Source organism: Cryptomeria japonica, unplaced genomic scaffold, assembly GCF_030272615.1.
Source record: "Cryptomeria japonica unplaced genomic scaffold, Sugi_1.0 HiC_scaffold_511, whole genome shotgun sequence".
Classification (NCBI taxonomy): domain Eukaryota; kingdom Viridiplantae; phylum Streptophyta; class Pinopsida; order Cupressales; family Cupressaceae; genus Cryptomeria; species Cryptomeria japonica.
In genome coordinates this window covers 21190-30000 of record NW_026729326.1, presented here as the reverse complement: position 1 = coordinate 30000, position 8811 = coordinate 21190, and the positions used below count along the sequence as shown (strand labels likewise).

The 8811-nt window shown below is 59.6% G+C and overlaps 1 non-coding gene across 1 annotated transcript; it reads right to left on the bottom strand.

The window, feature by feature from the left end:
- Positions 1 to 2609: 2609 nt before the first annotated feature.
- On the bottom strand, positions 2610 to 2728 carry LOC131872083 (5S ribosomal RNA). Its single transcript, XR_009370266.1, has one exon. It is a non-coding gene; the product is annotated as a 5S ribosomal RNA (ribosomal RNA).
- Between the last annotated feature and the right edge of the window lie 6083 nt (positions 2729 to 8811).

Genomic DNA, 8811 nt, shown 5'->3' with positions numbered 1-8811 from the left:
GGTGCCCACCACGGTGCGCAACGCCGGTGCGAACCCGGGAGCGCCCCGATGTGTGCTCCAAGGTGCGGCGTGCACGAAGCCGGACCCCGGTTTGCCCCGGGTGCGCACCTCGCGTGCACCTTGGTGCGCACACCTTGGCTGGGTTGCGCGGCCTGGTGGGCACCATGGTGCGCACCAAGGAGCGCTCCGAAGTGTGCTCCAAGGTGCGGCGTGCACGAAGTCCTAGCCCGGTTTGCCCCGGGTGCGCACCTTCGCCGCGGTGGGCACCATGGCGTGCACGAAGTCGGAGCCCGGTTTGCCCCGGGTGCGCACCTCGCGTGCACCTTCGCCGGGGTGGGCACCTCGGCTGGGTTGCGCGCCCTGGTGCGCACCAAGGAGCGCTCCGAAGTGTGCTCCAAGGTGCGGCGTGCACGAAGTCGGAGCCCGGTTTGCCCCGGGTGCGCACCTTCGCCGCGGTGGGCACCCTGGTGCGCACCATGGCGTGCACGAAGTCGGAGCCCGGTTTGCCCCGGGTGCGCACCTCGCGTGCACCTTCGGCGGGGTTGCGCGCCCTGGTGCGCACCAAGGAGCGCTCCGAAGTGTGCTCCAAGGTGCGGCGTGCACGAAGTCGGAGCCCGGTTTGCCCCGGGTGCGCACCTCGCGTGCACCTTCGGCGGGGTTGCGCGCCCTGGTGGGCACCATGGTGCGCACCAAGGAGCGCTCCGAAGTGTGCTCCAAGGTGCGGCGTGCACGAAGTCGGAGCCCGGTTTGCCCCGGGTGCGCACCTCGCGTGCACCTTCGCCGCGGTGGGCACCATGGCGTGCACGAAGTCGGAGCCCGGTTTGCCCCGGGTGCGCACCTCGCGTGCACCTTCGCCGGGGTGGGCACCTCGGCTGGGTTGCGCGCCCTGGTGCGCACCAAGGAGCGCTCCGAAGTGTGCTCCAAGGTGCGGCGTGCACGAAGTCGGAGCCCGGTTTGCCCCGGGTGCGCACCTCGCGTGCACCTTGGCGCGGTGGGCACCATGGCGTGCACGAAGTCGGAGCCCGGTTTGCCCCGGGTGCGCACCCCGCGTGCACCTTCGCCGGGGTGGGCACCTCGGCTGGGTTGCGCGCCCTGGTGCGCACCAAGGAGCGCTCCGAAGTGTGCTCCAAGGTGCGGCGTGCACGAAGTCGGAGCCCGGTTTGCCCCGGGTGCGCACCTCGCGTGCACCTTCGCCGCGGTGGGCACCTTGGCTGGGTTGGGCACCATTGAGCGCTCCGAAGTGTGCTCCAAGGTGCGCACCATGGCCCTCCAAGGTGCGCAGCATGGCGTGCACGAAGTCGGAGCCCGGTTTGCCCCGGGTGCGCACCTCGCGTGCACCTTCGCCAGGGTGGGCACCTCGGTGCGCACACCTTCTCAATGTTTTCTTGCCTTTTCTGGAAATTGGTGAAGGCAGCGCATCAAAGGTGCGCACCTCGGTGTGCTCCGAGGTGCGAACCCGAGAGCGCTCCGAGGTGCCCACGAAGTCGAAAGTCGGGTTAATTGCATTGTTTTCCCCGGGTGCGCTCCGAGGTGCGCAACATCGGTGCGCACCAAGGAGGGCTCCGAAGTGTGCTCCAAGGTGCGCACGATTCGGAGCTCGGTTTGCCCGGGGTGCGCACACCTTGGCTGGGTTGCGCACCCTTTGTGCGCTCCAAGGTGCGCACGAAGTCGGAGCTCGGTTTGCCCCGGGTGCGCACCTTCGCCAGGGTGCGCACCTTGATGCGCACGCCTTGGCTGGGCTGCGCACCTTGGTGGGCGCCATGGTGCGCACCTTTCGTGCGCTCCAAGGTGCGCACGAAGTCGGAGCTCGGTTTGCCCCGGGTGCGCACCTTGGTGGGCGCCATGGTGCACTCCGAGGTGCCCAAGATTGGTGCGCACCAAGGAGCGCTCCGAAGTGCGCTCCAAGGTGCGCAGGTGCGCGCGAAGTCGAAAGTTGGGTTAATTGTCCGGTTTGCCTCGGGTGCGCACCTTGCGTGCACCTTCGCCAGGGTGGGCGCCTTGGTGCGCACACCTTGGCTGGGCTGCGCACCCGGGGGCGCACACCTTGGCACCCGCGTTTCCTTCATTTTAAATTTTTTTTTTTTACAATCTCTCAAGTGGGAAATTCTATAATCTCAACTTTTTTTGCCTTTTCAGGAAACTTTTGAATGGAGCGCATCATTGGTGCGCTCCGAAGTGTGCTCCAAGGTGCGCACCTCTGGTGTGCTCCAAAGCTCTCTCCAGCTGCGTGCACCTGCCCCGGCCGCGCACCCGGCCCCGCCCAGCTTCGCTCACCTGTCCCGGGCGTCTGGTGCGGAACCTTAGAGTAAGAAACATCACCGTGCACCTTGGCCAACGTGCGCGACTCGACCGAGCGCGCACTGGCCGAGGTGCACACCGATTTCACCTGGGTGCGCGCGCAGCACCTCGGGCGCACCGGGGTGCGCGCACAACGCCCGGGTTGCACCGTGGCCTGTGTGCTCGGGGCGCCTCGGGTGCGCGCTCGGTGTCGCCCCCGCGCGCGCGGTAGTGCGGGCAGCGCACCCCGGCCCGGCCCGGCCCCGACGAGAACGCAAACGGGCAAAAGGTTTATTCAAATAGCATTGCGACGCCCGGCGAAAAACTAAAAAAGGGTGCAACACCGGGACTTCCCGGGAGGTCACCCATCCCAGTACTACTCCGGCCCAAGCGCGCTTAACTGCGGAGTTCTGATGGGATCCGGTGCACTAACGCTGGTATGATCGCACCCGTTATGAGCTTGTCGCAGTGTGTACTTAGCAAACCGCGACCCACGTGCGAATCCACCCCGGCCACCCACCCCCGTCGAGGTGCACACCCTCCCTCGCGAAGTGCGCCCCGTTCGCCAAGTGTGAGCCCTGCCCGGGTGCGCGCACCTTGCTAGGGCGTCGGGTGTGCACCCGGCCCGGCCTACGTGCGTGCACCTGGACGGGGCGTCGTGTGCGTGCAGTGTCCCGTCTGCAACGCGGTGCCCACACACCACCTCGGGCGCAACGACCTGCGCTCACATGTGGGCCGAGTGCACCTTGGTGCATGTTCGGGGCGCCTCGGGTGCACGCTCGATCTTGCCCCGGTGCACCAAGGCGCTCGGTTTGCCCCGGGTGCGCACTTGGTGCAAGGTGGGCACCCAAAATAGGGATCAAGCACCAAAACACAAGTTTCGGGATGCAAAATGGGACCCAAGGACCACAAATGCGTTCCAAGACCCATGATGGGTCCACGAGAACAAAAATGTGTTCCGAGACTTAATAAACAAATATTGGGTTTTAGGAGAAGAAACATGCTCTGATGCCCAAAACGAGAATCGACCCCGAAAAGGCCACAGGCCAAAAGTGGGATGCGAGACAAAAAAAAATGGGACCCGAGGACCAAAATTGGGTTCCCAGGTCGAAGACAGGGCAACCGGACAAGAAACGACCTCTAAGGCTCGAAATGAGTCCCGACGACTAAAACTTGACAAGAAGCACCCATCAGGCACCCAACTCGACACCCATGGGATGCCGACCCACCCGGGCTTCCACCTAGCACACCTTGGCACCCACCCACCCTCGCACCCAACCTCGCACCCAACTTAGCACCTTTGAACCCACATTGGCACTCACCCTGACCCTGGCACCTTGGAACCCACATTGGCACTCACCTTGACCCTGGCACCCACCTTTGCACTCACCTTGGGACCCACCCTGGCTCCCACCTCGGCACCCACCCAGACACCCACCTTGGTTCCTTGGCACCCACCTTGGATCCTTGGCACCCACCCCGACACCCACCTTGGCACGCAACTTGGCTACTTGCCACCCACCTTGGCTCCTTGACGCCCACCCCGACAACCACCCCGTGACCTACCCTGGCTAGGGTTGGTGCACACCCACCCTGGTGCCCACCTTGGCACCCACCCCATGACCCACCTTGGCACGCACCTTAGTACCCACCCCGTTACCCACCCTAGGACCCACCCCGTGACCCACCTTGGCCAGGGTGGGTGCACCCACCCTGGTGCCCACCTTGGCACCCACCCATCCTAGCACCCAGCCTGTGACCGGGCTTGGAACCCAACCTTGCACCCGTCTTGGCCAGTGTGGGTGCGCACCCATCCTGGCACCCACGTTGTGACACACCCTTTAACCCACGCACCCTAGCAGCCACGTTGGCACCCACCTTGGAACACAACCTAGCAACTTGGCACCCACCCCGTGACCCACCTTGGCATCCACCATAGCAGTCGCCCACTTGGCACCCACCTTGGAACCCAAGTTGGCACCCACCTCGGCACCCACCTTGACACTTGTGGACCCACCTTGCCACTCACCCTAGCATCGACCCATCCTAGCACCCACCCTGGCACCTTTGCACCCTAGCACTCACCCATCCTAGCACCTAACCTGTGACCCACCTTGACACTCACCCTCGCACCCACCTTGGAACCCAACCTAGCACCCACCCACCCTGACACCAACCCTAGCACCTACCCACCCTTGCACCCACCCTGTGACCCATCTTGGCACCCACCCATCCTACCACTCAACCTATCACCCACCTTCTCACCCACCTTGGCATCCACCTTAGCACCCACCCACACTGGCACCTTGGCACCCACCTCGGGCAAGGTGGGTGCACACCCACCCTGACACCCAATTTAGAACCAACCGAGCATGTTACCCACCTTGGCACCCACATTGCAGCCCACCCTAGTACCCACCCTATGACCCACATTGGCATCCACACCCTAGCACCCAGGCACCTCGACACCCGCCTTGACACGCACCCTAGCACTAAACCTGTGACCCACCTTGGAACTCACCCTAGAACCCACCCACCCTGTGAACCACCTTGGCATCCACCTTAGCACCCACCCACCTTGGCACCCACTCTAGCACTCACCCATCCTAACACCCAACTTGTTACCCACCTTGGCACCCGCCCTCGCGTCCACCTTGAAACCCACCCTAGCACCCACCCACGCAGGAGCCCACCTTGGCACCCAACCTAACACCCACGCATCCTGGCACCCAACTTGTGACCCACCTTGGAACCCACCCTAGTACCCACCTTTGAACCCACTATATCACCAACCCACCTTGGCACCCACCCTATGACCCTCTTTGGAATCCACCCTAGCACGCACCCACCCTGGCACCCACCATGGAGCGCACCCTAGCACCCACCCACCTCGGCACGCACCTCAACACCCACCTTGGTGTGCGCACTGCGCCAACCTCTCAAAGACCCTATGTGGTGCGCTCCAAAGTGTACACCTTTGGTGCGCTCCAAGGTGCGCACCTTTGGTGCACACCGAGGTGCACACCAAAGTGTGCACCGAGGTGAGCACCAAAGTGCACTCCAAGGTGCACACCAAGGCGTGCACCTTTGGTGCGGTCAATGCAAACGAATTCGGAAGTTGGGGTCGATGTCCTAATCGCTGCTGCAGACTACACGTATGAGAATCGGACAAATAGCTTTATATAGGGGAGGTGTTGCGTTTGATGGGTCGACTCCCCTGGTTGTGTGCACTGCACCAACTTCAAAGACCCTGTCTTGTTTAAGAAGTCAAAAGTTGGGGTGGATGTCCTAATCATTGCTGCAGTCTACGCATGTATGAGAATCAGACAAATAGCTTATATAGGGGAGGTGTTGCATTCGGTGGGTTGACTCCCCTGGTTGTGCGCACTGCGCCAACCTCAAAGACCCCGCATAGCAGAAGAAGTCGGAAGTCGGATTTTGGTGAGCACCAAGGCGTGCACCTTTGGTGCGGTCAACGCAGACGAATTCAGAAGTTGGGGTGGATGTCCTAATCGTTGTTGCAGGCTACACATGTATGAGAATCAGACAAATAGCTTATATAGGGGAGGTGTTGGGTTTGATGGGTCAACTCCCTTGGTTGTGCGCATTACGCCAACCTCAAAGACCTTGTTTTCGTTAAGAAGTCAAAAGTTGGGGTCAATGTCCTAATGGCTCCTGTAGGCTACACATGTATGAGAATCGGACAAATAGCTTATATAGGGGAGGTGTTGGGTTTGATGGGTCGACTCCCCTGGTTGTGCGCATTACGTCAACCTCAAAGACCTTGTTTTCGTTAAGAAGTCAAAAGTTGGGGTCGATGTCCTAATTGCTCCTGTAGACTACACATGTATGAGAATCAGACAAATAGCTTATATAGGGGAGGTGTTGGGTTTGATGGGTTGACTCCCCTAGTTGTTCGCATTACACCAACCTCAAAGACCTTGTTTTCGTTTAGAAGCCGAAAGTTGGGGTCGATGTCCTAATTGCTCCTGCAGGCTACGCATGTATGAGAATCAGACAAATAGCTTATATAGGGGAGGTGTTGGGTTTGATGGGTCGACTCCCCTGGTTGTGCGCATTGCGCCAACCTCAAAGACCCTGCATTGCGGATGAAGTCGAAAGTCAGAGTTTGGTGTGCTACAAGGTGTGGTCGAAGGTGCTCACCTAGGTGTGCACCTTTGGAGCGCAGGAAAAGTGCCCTCCAAAAGTGCGCACCTTTGGAGTGCACAAAAGTGCCCTCCAAAAGTGCGCACCTTTGGAGCGCACAAAAGTGCCCTCCAAAAAGTGCCCTCCAAAAGTGCGCACCTTTGGAGCGCACAAAAGTGCCCTCCAAAAAGTGCCCTCCAAAAGTGCGCACCTTTGGAGTGCAGAAAAGTGCCCTCCAAAAAGTGCCCTCCAAAAGTGTGCACCTTTGGAGTGCACAAAAGTGCCCTCCAAAAGTGCGCACCTTTGGAGCGCAGAAAAGTGCCCTCCAAAAAGTGCCCTCCAAAAGTGCGCACCTTTGGAGCGCAGAAAAGTGCCCTCCAAAAAGTGCCCTCCAAAAGTGCGCACCTTTGGAGCGCAGAAAAGTGCCCTCCAAAAAGTGCCCTCCAAAAGTGCGCACCTTTGGAGCGCAGAAAAGTGCCCTCCAAAAAGTGCCCTCCAAAAGTGCGCACCTTTGGAGCGCACAAAAGTGCCCTCCAAAAAGTGCCCTCCAAAAGTGCGCACCTTTGGAGCGCACAAAAGTGCCCTCCAAAAGTGCGCACCTTTGGAGCGCACAAAAGTGCCCTCCAAAAGTGCGCACTTTTGGTGCGCACCAAGGCGCTGGTTCGGTCGTTGCAGGCGAGTTCGGAAGTTGGGGTCGATGTCCTGAGCGGAGGTGCAAACTACACAGGTGTCGGAATCGGACAAATAGCTTATATAGGGGAGGTGTATGCTTCGATGGGTCGACTCCCCAGGTTGAGCGCACCGCGCCAACCTCAAAGACCCTACGGTATGGATGAAGTCGGAAGTTGGGTCCGATGACCGATTCGATTAGTAGGTATGCTCATGAGGTCGGAATTTGGGTCCGATGACCTGCCATGTGCAGGAAGGCGAATGTTGGCACTGTGCGTTGCAAGGTGCACACCAAGGTGCTGGTGCGGTCTTTTTAGTCGAGTTCGGAAGTTGGGGTCGATGTCCTGATCGGAGGTGCAAGCTACACAGGTGTGGGAATCGGACAAATAGCTTATATAGGGGAGGTGTATGCTTCGTTGGGTCGACTCCCCGGGTTGAGCGCACCGCGCCAACCTCAAAGACCCTACGGTATGGATGAAGTCGGAAGTTGGGTCCGATGACCGATTCGATATGTAGGCATACTCGCGAGGTCGGAATTTGGGTCCGATGACCTGCCATGTGCAGGAAGGCGAATGTTGGCACTGTGCGTTGCAAGGTGCGCACCAAGGCGCTGGTTCGGTCGTTGCAGGCGAGTTCGGAAGTTGGGGTCGATGTCCTGATCGGAGGTGCAAACTACACAGGTGTGGGAATCGGACAAATAGCTTATATAGGGGAGGTGTATGCTTCGTTGGGTCGACTCCCCGGGTTGAGCGCACCGCGCCAACCTCAAAGACCCTACGGTATGGATGAAGTCGGAAGTTGTGTCCGATGACCGATTCGATATGTAGGCATACTCGCGAGGTCGGAATTTGGGTCCGATGACCTGCCATGTGCAGGAAGGCGAATGTTGGGACTGTGCGTCGCAAGGTGCGCACCAAGGCGCTGGTGCCGTCGTTGCAGTCGAGTTCGGAAGTTGGGGTCGATGTCCTGGTCAGAGGTGCAAACTACACAGGTGTGGGAATCGGACAAATAGCTTATATAGGGGAGGTGTATGCTTCGATGGGTCGACTCCCCGGGTTGAGCGCACCGCGCCAACCTCAAAGACCCTACAGTATGGATGAAGTCGGAAGTTGGGTCCGATGACCGATTCGATACGTAGGCATATTGGCGAGGTCTGAATTTGTGTCCGATGACCTGCCATGCGCAGGAAGGCGGAATTTGGGTCCGATGACCGAGTTGATGGCGTGCCATGCGCAGAAAGGCGGAATTTGGGTCCGATGACCGAGTTGATGTTGATGGCCCGCCATGCACAGGAAGGCGGAATTTGGGTCCGATGACCGATTTGAAGGCGTGCCATGCGCAGAAAGGCGGAGTTTGGGTCCGATGACCGAGTTGATATTGATGGCCCGCCATGCGCAGGAAGGCGGAATTTGGGTCCGATGACCTGACATACGCATGGAGTCCGACTCGGGGGCCGATGTTCGATTCGATGACTTGCATTGTGGGTAAAGTCGGAAGTTGTGGTCTTTGACCCGATTCGATGACCAGACTTCGGCTGCTTGAGAATCGGACAAATAACTTATATAGGGGAGGTAGTGTTCTCGAGCATCCTCCCCCCGTGCCCGTTTATGTCGATTGATGCTGGTGCTCGACTGGTTGGAGCGCTCGGATGCAAAAATCTTGCACCAGGATTTATCGATTGTGATGGACACGGCAAGTCTCCTGATTGCTATGCAGGAG